The sequence below is a fragment of the Anomaloglossus baeobatrachus genome, chromosome 3 (genome assembly GCF_048569485.1).
Source record: "Anomaloglossus baeobatrachus isolate aAnoBae1 chromosome 3, aAnoBae1.hap1, whole genome shotgun sequence".
Classification (NCBI taxonomy): domain Eukaryota; kingdom Metazoa; phylum Chordata; class Amphibia; order Anura; family Aromobatidae; genus Anomaloglossus; species Anomaloglossus baeobatrachus.
The window spans coordinates 472,291,778-472,301,753 of record NC_134355.1 but is presented as its reverse complement, the minus strand read 5'-3'; positions in this window follow the sequence as shown (position 1 = coordinate 472,301,753).

The window sequence follows — 9,976 nt, the reverse complement described above, 5'->3', positions numbered from 1 at the left end:
AGGCTGGTCTCTGGGCATGCTCAGTAGAGCAAGCAGGATCCTGTTTATCAGCATGTCAGCGTTCACATGCTGTTTAGTCAGGATCCAGCAATTTGCAGTATTTGGATGCAGCTCAAAAACGCTACAAGTAGCGTTTTTGAAAAATGTTAAAAAACTGCAAGTCGCTGGATCCTCACTATAACGCACGCACACGCATGTGAACGCATGTTGACGCGAGTCCATTGCAAATGCATTGAAATGAAAACGCATTTGCACTGGATCCGTTTTTGTGTTAAAAAAACGTTCATGATGGATGTTAAAAAAACGTAGTGTGAAAGCAGCCTAAGTGGTGATCACAGCATTGTTCATCACCATTATTTGTGGCATATTAGGACCATTAACAACAAGGGGGAAATGATTGGGTTTAGCTACAAAAGGCAGAGACTCGGACATGCCTGCAGTTCTCATATGTAGACATCTTTCAGACGTCTCTGGCAGTGTCCATTTATTACATGTGCCAGGACACCTTACGGTGCACGTGTTAAAGAGAATAAGTCAGCGGAAAATTACCTGGTTTTTTTTTTTCTGTTTTTTTTTTTTTTTTAACTCTTTCCTGGATTAGGCTGTGCTTTAACATCCTGACTAGGGATCCATGTGTGGAGGAGGCTCAGGAGCACTAGTCTACACGCAGTACATTCTGCCTGTTAACGATTTAGATGCCGCTGTTAATCTCTGACCGTGGCAATTAAATGAAATGCGTGCTTATACTCACATGTATTGGCCCCTCACAACGCATTTGACGAGGACTAATGGGTTACCATTGCAGCCGGGTGCCTGCTGCCATTTTAGTATTTCTGTAAAGCTCATCTCACTGAGCTCCATAGAAAACCTTGATTTTCACCATATACTGCTACAGTACAGTGGTATGTAAACGTTTGTGCACACTTGGTCAAAATTACTGTTCTGAACTGTTAAGCAAGTTGAAGTTGAAATGATCTCTAAAAGGCATGAAGTTAAAGATGACACATTTCATTTGCAATTTTAGGCAAAACAATTTTTTTTCATCTTTTCCATCTTAAGGCCATGTCCGCACTTTGCATTGCCCTAATTGCAGTTCTAAACACATCCTCTGGCAGAAATTGCTTTTGCCAAAGTTGCTTTTGACCACAAAATTGCGGTAAATACGCATACGGTTTTACCGTGTTTTGGCCACGTTTTTAGCACTTTTCTTTGTCGCTCCATTGGGAGACCCAGACAATTGGGTGTATAGCTTCTGCCTCCGGAGGCCACACAAAGTATTACACTTTAAAAAGTGTAACCCCTCCCCTCTGCCTATACACCCTCCCGTGCATCACGGGCCCATCAGTTTTATGCTTTGTGTTGAAGGAGGCACACATTCACGCAAGCTCCACATTTAGTCAGCTGTAGCTGCTGATTTTATCGGATGGAAGAAAAGAGGGCCCCCCACAGGGCTCCCGGCATGCTCCCTTCTCACCCCACTAAGGTCGGCGGTGCTGTTAAGGTTGAGGTACCCATTGCGGGTACAAAGGCTGGAGCCACATGCCGTTTTCCTTCCCCATCCCTTAGAGGCTCTGGGAGAAGTGGGATCCTAACCGGCCACCATGCACTGGGACCGGGCTCCCTCCGCAGCCCCTGGGGGAATCTGACGGACAGGAGACTGGGTATCATCAGGGACAGGCCCTGCTTCTAAGAGGTACTCTGTGTCCCCTTGGGGACGGCGCATGGAGCGCCTGTGTAACAGACGCTGCAGCGGCTGCTGTGTTTTTTGTGACGCCGGGACTACCGCGCCGACCGCGCCTGTTTGCCGGCCGCGTTATTAAATTTAGTCCCCGGCTTCTGCGGCCTAGTACCATAACTCCCGCCCCCGGGCCTGCCAGTCAGGGGTAAGGGCGGGACGCTCGACTAGACGTCGGCAGTGAGGGCTGGAGCATACTTAGGTATCCTCCTCCCCCCTCACTGAGCACTGAGGGGCACCAGATTCCCGCACTTTATTAATCACGCCCATGGCTCCCTCCTCCTCTGAGAACGCTGGCAGCCATTGTTATAATCATTCTGCCGGTGGAGGAATTCAGAACGAGCTCTACAGCTCTGGGAGGCCTAGGCAGGGAATCTGGTGGTCACACAACCGCTTTGGGCGGTCGGTAAGCCGCACCGGTTAAGGTGCTGGCCCCCTTGGGTGCCGAAGTGTGTATATATATATTTATATATTGTATACATTTTCTCTGTTCGGCCGCATTATTTGCCTTTGGCTATATACCCTCACTGATTACTCTAAGAGGAGACAACAGCATGTCGTCCGCAAAGAGCAAGGGTGCCAAGGCACAGGCTTATTTTGCAACCTGTACCTCTTGTGCGGCTATGTTACCTGCAGGTTCCACCTACCCTCATTGTGTGCAATGCTCGGCCCCTGTGGCACTCACTCAGCCGGAGCCTCAGGCACTGGTGGGACCCTCTGCTCAGGTAGAACCACCGGCTTCCACTGTCCAGGTGGCAGGGACAGAGTTTGCAGTTTTGGCTGAAAAACTCTCTGAGTCGCTTTCACATTCCATGGCTCAGTCTATGGACAGATGGTCTGCTAAGATACTAGAAGCCTTGCAGTCCAGACCGGTATCACAGGCCCAGGGCAGTTCATCACCCCCAGGCCCCCCTCGGTCGGCGCAGCAAAGTGCTCCTGGGGTGACACCTAGGTCCCACAGGGAGGACTCCGACACGGACCGCAGTCCCAGACCGGCTAAGCGGGCTCGCTGGGAACCTTCCTCGCCTTCATCACGCTGCTCAGGGTCTCAGCATGAGGACTCTCTGGAGGATGAAGCGGAGGTCGCAGCTCAGGGCTCTGACCCTGACGTTGCTCTCAATCTTGATACACCTGAAGGGGACGCCATAGTAAATGACCTTATAGCGTCCATCAACCAGGTGCTAGAACTTTCTCCTCCAACTCCACCTATAGAGGAGTCTGCTTCACACCAGTTTAGGTTTCCCAAACGTACACGGAGTGCGTTTTTCGATCACTCTAACTTCAGAGATGCTGTCCAGAAGCACCGAGCATTTCCGGACAAGCGCTTTACTAAGCGCCTTAATGACACACGTTACCCCTTCCCCCCTGACGTAGTTAAGGGTTGGGCTCAGTGTCCCAAGGTGGATCCTCCAGTCTCTAGACTGGCGGCTAGATCCGTAGTATCAGTGGCAGATGGCTCATCGCTCAAGGATGCCACTGACAGGCAAATGGAGCTCCTGATGAAATCCATCTATGAAGCCATAGGCGCGTCTTTTGCTCCGGCATTCGCAGCCGTGTGGGCACTCCAAGCTATCTCAGCTTGTCTGTCTGAGATTAATGCGGTCACACGTACCTCTACTCCGCAGGTTGTGTCTTTGACTTCTCAGGCGTCGGTTTTTTCGTCCTACGCCATGAACGCCGTCCTGGACTCTGCGAGCCGTACAGCGGTAGCATCCGCCAATTCGGTGGCAGTCCGCAGGGCCATGTGGCTACGCGAATGGAAGGCAGACTCTGCTTCCAAGAAGTTCTTAACCGGTTTGCCATTTTCTGGCGACCGTTTGTTTGGCGAGCAATTGGACGAAATTATTAAACAATCCAAGGGAAAGGACTCGTCCTTACCCCAGTCCAAACCAAACAGACCTCAGCAGCGAAAGATACAACCCAGGTTTCGGTCCTTTCGGCCCTCAGCCAAGTCACATTCCTCCACGTCCAACAGGTCAGAGAAGGGCCAGAGGAACTCTTCTGCATGGCGGTCTAAGTCACGTCCTAAAAAGACCGCCGGAGGAGCCGCCCCAAAGGCGGCCGCCTCATGACTTTCGGCCTCTCCAAACAGCATCCTCGGTCGGTGGCAGGCTCTCCCGCTTTTGCGACGCCTGGTGGCCACATGTCCAAGACCGATGGGTGAGAGACATTCTGTCTCACGGTTACGGGATAGAGCTCAGTTCTCGTCCTCCGACTCGTTTCTTCAGAACATCTCCGCCCCCCGAGCGAGCCGATGCACTTGTTCAGGCGGTGAACACTCTGAAGGCAGAAGGAGTTGTGATCCCCGTTCCCCTTCAAGAACGTGGTCGCGGTTTTTACTCCAACTTGTTCGTGGTGCCAAAAAAGGACGGATCATTCCGTCCCGTTCTGGACCTCAAACTGCTCAACAGACACGTGAGAACCAGACGGTTCCGGATGGAATCTCTCCGCTCTGTCATCGCCTCGATGTCCCAAGGAGACTTCCTAGCATCAGTCGACATCAGGGATGCTTATCTCCATGTGCCGATTGCACCAGAGCATCAACGCTTCCTGCGTTTCGCCATCGGGGACGAACACCTTCAGTTCGTGGCACTGCCTTTCGGCCTGGCGACAGCCCCACGGGTCTTCACCAAGGTCATGGCAGCAGTGGTGGCGGTCCTACACTCTCAGGGACACTCGGTGATCCCTTACTTAGACGATCTTCTAGTCAAGGCACCCTCCCGGGGGGCATGTCAACACAGCCTGACCATTGCTCTGGAGACTCTCCAGAGGTTCGGGTGGATCATCAATTTCCCAAAGTCAAAATTGACACCGACCCAATCACTGACGTACCTCGGGATGGAGTTTCATACTCTCTCAGCGATAGTGAAGCTTCCGCTGGACAAACAGCGTTCGCTGCAGACAGGGGTGCACTCTCTCCTTCGGGCCCAGTCACACCCCTTGAGGCGCCTCATGCACTTCCTAGGGAAGATGGTGGCAGCAATGGAGGCAGTTCCCTTTGCGCAGTTTCATCTGCGTCCACTTCAATGGGACATTCTCCGCAAATGGGACAGGAGGTCGACGTCCCTAGACAGGAACGTCTCTCTTTCACTGGCAGCCAAAACCTCTCTTCAGTGGTGGCTTCTTCCCACTTCTTTGTCGAAGGGAAAATCCTTCCTGCCCCCATCCGGGGCTGTGGTCACGACGGACGCGAGTCTGTCAGGGTGGGGAGCGGTCTTCCTCCACCACAGGGCTCAGGGAACCTGGACTCCGACAGAGTCCTCCCTTCAGATCAATGTTCTGGAGATAAGGGCAGTGTATCTAGCCCTAAGGGCGTTCCAGCAGTGGCTGGAGGGCAGGCAGATCCGAATACAGTCGGACAACGCCACGGCGGTCGCGTACATCAACCACCAGGGCGGCACACGCAGTCGTCAAGCCTTCCAAGAAGTTCGGCGGATTCTGCTGTGGGCGGAAGCCATAGCCTCCACCATCTCCGCAGTTCACATCCCGGGCGTAGAAAACTGGGAAGCAGACTTTCTCAGTCGCCAGGGCATGGACGCAGGGGAATGGTCTCTTCACCCGGACGTGTTTCAAGAGATCTGTTGCCGCTGGGGAATGCCGGACGTCGACCTCATGGCGTCTCGGCACAACAACAAAGTCCCGGCATTCATGGCACGGTCTCAAGATCACAGAGCTCTGGCGGCGGACGCATTAGTTCAGGATTGGTCGCAGTTTCGACTGCCTTATGTATTTCCTCCTCTGGCACTACTGCCCAGAGTGTTACGCAAGATCAGGTCCGACTGTCGCCGCGCCATCCTCGTCGCTCCAGACTGGCCGAGGAGGTCGTGGTACCCGGATCTGTGGCACCTCACGGTGGGTCAACCGTGGGCACTCCCAGACCGACCAGACTTGCTGTCTCAAGGGCCATTTTTCCATCTGAATTCTGCGGCCCTCAACCTGACTGTGTGGCCATTGAGTCCTGGCTCCTAGCGTCCTCAGGGTTATCTCTATCACGCCTTTCGCAGAAGGTGGCCTTCCTTGTAGCAGTCACATCACTTCGGAGAGTGTCTGAACTAGCAGCGCTGTCATGCAAAGCCCCCTTCCTGGTGTTTCACCAGGATAAGGTGGTTCTGCGTCCGGTCCCGGAATTTCTCCATAAGGTGGTATCCCCTTTTCATCTCAATCAGGATATCTTCTTACCTTCTTTTTGCCCTCATCCAGTTCACCAATGTGAAAAGGATGTGCACTTGCTAGATCTGGTGAGAGCACTCCGGCTCTACATTTCTCGCACGGCGCCCCTGCGCCGTTCTGATGCGCTCTTTGTCCTTGTCGCTGGCCAGCGTAAGGGGTCGCAGGCTTCCAAGTCAACCTTGGCTCGGTGGATCAAGGAACCGATTCTTGAAGCCTACCGTTCTTCTGGGCTTCCGATTCCTTCAGGGCGGAAAGCCCATTCTACCAGAGCCGTAGGTGCATCCTGGGCATTGCGGCACCAGGCTACGGCTCAGCAGGTGTGTCAGGCGGCTACCTGGTCGAGTCTGCACACTTTCACGAAACACTATCAGGTGCATGCCTATGCTTCGGCAGATGCCAGCCTAGGTAGGCGAGTCCTTCAGGCGGCGGTTGCCCACCTGTAAGAGGGGGCCGTTTTCGGCTCTTTTTATCGAGGTATTCTTTTACCCACCCAGGGACTGCTTTTGGACGTCCCAATTGTCTGGGTCTCCCAATGGAGCGACAAAGAAGAAGGGAATTTTGTTTACTTACCGTAAATTCCTTTTCTTCTAGCTCCTATTGGGAGACCCAGCACCCGCCCCTGTTCCCTTCGGGCTGTTGTTCTTTTGTGTACACATGTTGTTCATGTTGAATTGTTCTTTTGGTTCATGGTTTCAGTTCTCCGAACATCCTTCGGATTGAATTTACCTTAGACCAATTTATAAGTTTCCTCCTTCCTGCTTTGGCACCAAAACTGATGGGCCCGTGATGCACGGGAGGGTGTATAGGCAGAGGGGAGGGGTTACACTTTTTAAAGTGTAATACTTTGTGTGGCCTCCGGAGGCAGAAGCTATACACCCAATTGTCTGGGTCTCCCAATAGGAGCTAGAAGAAAAGGAATTTACGGTAAGTAAACAAAATTCCCTTCTTTACCTGCGTTTCAATTGCTTAAAGTCAGATTCGTTTTGATTACAAAGACACTACTAAATAAAGTTTTGACATACAAACACTATGAAAAAAGGTGAATAAAAATGTTAAAAATATAATTAGTTAAATCATAAAAATAGTTATATTTAATATAATTATAGCGGTTTTATACTATTTTCTTTATCGTTCCTTTGGGAGACCCAGACCATTGGTGTTTAGCTTCTGCCTCCGGAGGACACACAAAGTACTACACTTAAAAGTGTAGCTCCTCCCTCTGAGCTTATACACCCCCTGGTGAGCAGACCCAGCCAGTTTATCGCTTTGTGTTCAGGAGGCATACATCCACACATGCATTCTCATATGATTTTTTCCTTTTGGAATGAGATTGAAGAAGTGCGGGTCCACGTCTGGCGGCTCCTTCACCATCCCTCCTGGGCTCTGGATTGATGTGGGAGCCAGCACGGTTTCCCTGCCTGGCAGGAGACCGGTCTCCATCCGCAGCCCTTCAGGACCCTGCTGGACCGGAGCACTCATCCCCAGGGACCTGGCCCTGCGTCTCAGCAGCTAAGTACCTGAGACGTTTATATTTTGGGGGTCCCTGTGCTTTATTGTTTGGGGGAGAGTGTGCTTACTGTATTTATTGGCATTTCTGGCGGGTTCTCTAGCTGTTGCCCGAGAACCGCGCTGATGGTGCCTGCGCGTCGGCCTCGCCGCTCAAATTTAGGCCCCGGCTTTGCCGGAGGCCTAGTTTCTGTTCTCTGCCCTCGCATGTCATTCATGCAGAGGGACAGGCTCGGCTCGGCGGCCGTTCTGCACAGGGGAGGGACACTCCCCACTGCTGTGCGTGTCTCCTCCCCTGTAGGTCTCTATGGCCCTCCAGATCCCGCTCTCACAGCCAAGTCCCGCCCCCTCTCTTCGCTCCGGCAGCCATTTTCTCAGAGTTCATTGGCGCTGGTCTGCACTCTGCATCCCTGCTGAAGTGCTGTGCTTGGGGGTCTGGGCTTCGGGATCTGGACGGCACACAACACCGCTCCAGCTGTCTGGTAAGCCACAACCGTCCCTGGTTGTGGACCTCTGTATATACTCTCTGGGGTTCATTCTCTTGAAGAGCCCCCACTCCAGCAGCATGTCTCACACGAGGAGCAAGGCTCCAAAGATTTATTCTGTATGCGCTGCATGTAAGCTCCTGCTGCCTGAACCGAGCACCTATCCTCATTGTGAGGTCTGCTCTAACTTGGCGGTGCCACAGCCTGGAGTCTCACCCCCAGTGGTCTCTCAGGCTGCTCCTGTGGCTGAACCCCCGGCTTGGGTAGAATCCTTTTCTAGGTCTATCTCCCAGTCTTTTGCTGAGTTCATGGGACTTCTGTCCAGGACTTTGAATATGCATCAGCCCCCTTCACAGGGTGCCCCTACTGCTATGGGTCCCTTAGGTTCGGAGCTCACAGAGGATTCATCATCAGGGCCCAGACCCCGTCCTCCTAAGAAGAGACGCAGGGTTCCCTCTCCCTCCTCCTCCCGCGGCTCTGATTCAAGAGCTGACTCTCAGGATGAGGAGGATGCCTTTACAGGGGGCTCGGAGGCTAACTCCATGTACCCCATTGATCTGTCCGAGGGTGACTCAGATCTTAGTGACTTGATTGCTTCCATTAATTCTGTACTGGATCTCAATCCGCCAGTATCAGAGGAGCAACCTTCTCTGGCAGAAAAGCACCAGTTTACCTCGCCTAAGAGGGGAAAGAGTGTGTTCTTTAACCACTCCAGTTTTCAGGCCGCTGTGACCAAGCCCAGGGCCTGTCCTGACAAACGCTTCCCAAAGCGTGGTTCTGATGACCGTTTTCGCTTCCCACCTGAGGTGGTCAAGGAATGGGCTCAGTCCCCAAAGGTAGACCCTCCGGTGTCTAGGCTCATAGCCCGGACCGTTGTGTCGGTGGCTGATGGCACCTCCCTTAAGGATGCCACTGACCGTCAGATTGACCTTCTGGCCAAATCCGTGTATGAAGCGGTGGGGGCCGCGTTTTCCCCGACTTTTGCAGCAGTGTGGGCTCTCAAAGCCATCTCTGCTTCTCTAGAGGAGATGCATTCCCTCACCAGGGACTCTATGCCCGAAATGGTTGCCTTAACTTCCCAAGCTTCAGCTTTTTCATCTTATGCCATGTCTGCCATGCTGGAGGCTTCTCACCGCACTGCGGTGGCTTCGGCTAATTCCCTCGTTATCCGCAGGATCCTGTGGCTTCGAGAGTGGAAGGCAGATGCTTCTTCTAAGAAGTACCTTGCTGGGCTCCCTTTTGCTGGGTCCCGGCTGTTCGGAGAACAGCTGGATGAAATTATTAAGGAAGCTACTGGCGGGAAGAGTACTTCCATGCCACAAACCAAAACCAGGAAACCTGCCCAGGGTAGGAATCAGTCGAGGTTTCGCTCCTTTCGTTCCTCCAACTGGTCATCCTCTAAGCCCTCGGCCTCGTCCGCTAACTCAGCCAAGGACCAGAAATCCAACTGGCGCCCAAAGGCGCGTCCACAGAAGACCGCAGGAGGTGCTGCCACTAAGGCAGCCTCCTCATGACTCTCTGCCCGCTCCGGCGACGTCCTTAGTCGGTGGCAGGCTCTTCCACTTTGGCGACGCTTGGTTTCACCACGTCTCCGATCAGTGGGTGAGAGATATCATCTCCCACGGCTACAGGATAGAATTCTCCTCCAGTCCGCCAAACAGATTTTTTCTCTCAACTCCCCCTTGCTCCAAGGCCGCCGCCTTCTCGCAGGCCGTGGCAGCCTTGCAGGCCAACGGAGTAATTGTACCGGTTCCCGCCCGGGAACGGTTCAGAGGTTTCTACTCAAATCTCTTCCTAGTTCCCAAAAAGGACGGTTCCTTCCGGCCCATCCTGGATCTCAAGCTTCTCAACAAGCATGTTCAGGTGCGGCACTTTCGCATGGAGTCTCTGCGATCAGTTATTGCCTCAATGACCCAAGGGGATTTCCTGGCATCCATCGACATCAGAGATGCCTATCTGCATGTGCCAATTGCAGTCTCACACCAGCGTTGGCTACGTTTTGCAATAGAAGATCACTTCCAATTCGTGTCTCTCCCCTTTGGGTTAGCCACGGCCCCTCGGGTATTCACCAAGGTCATGG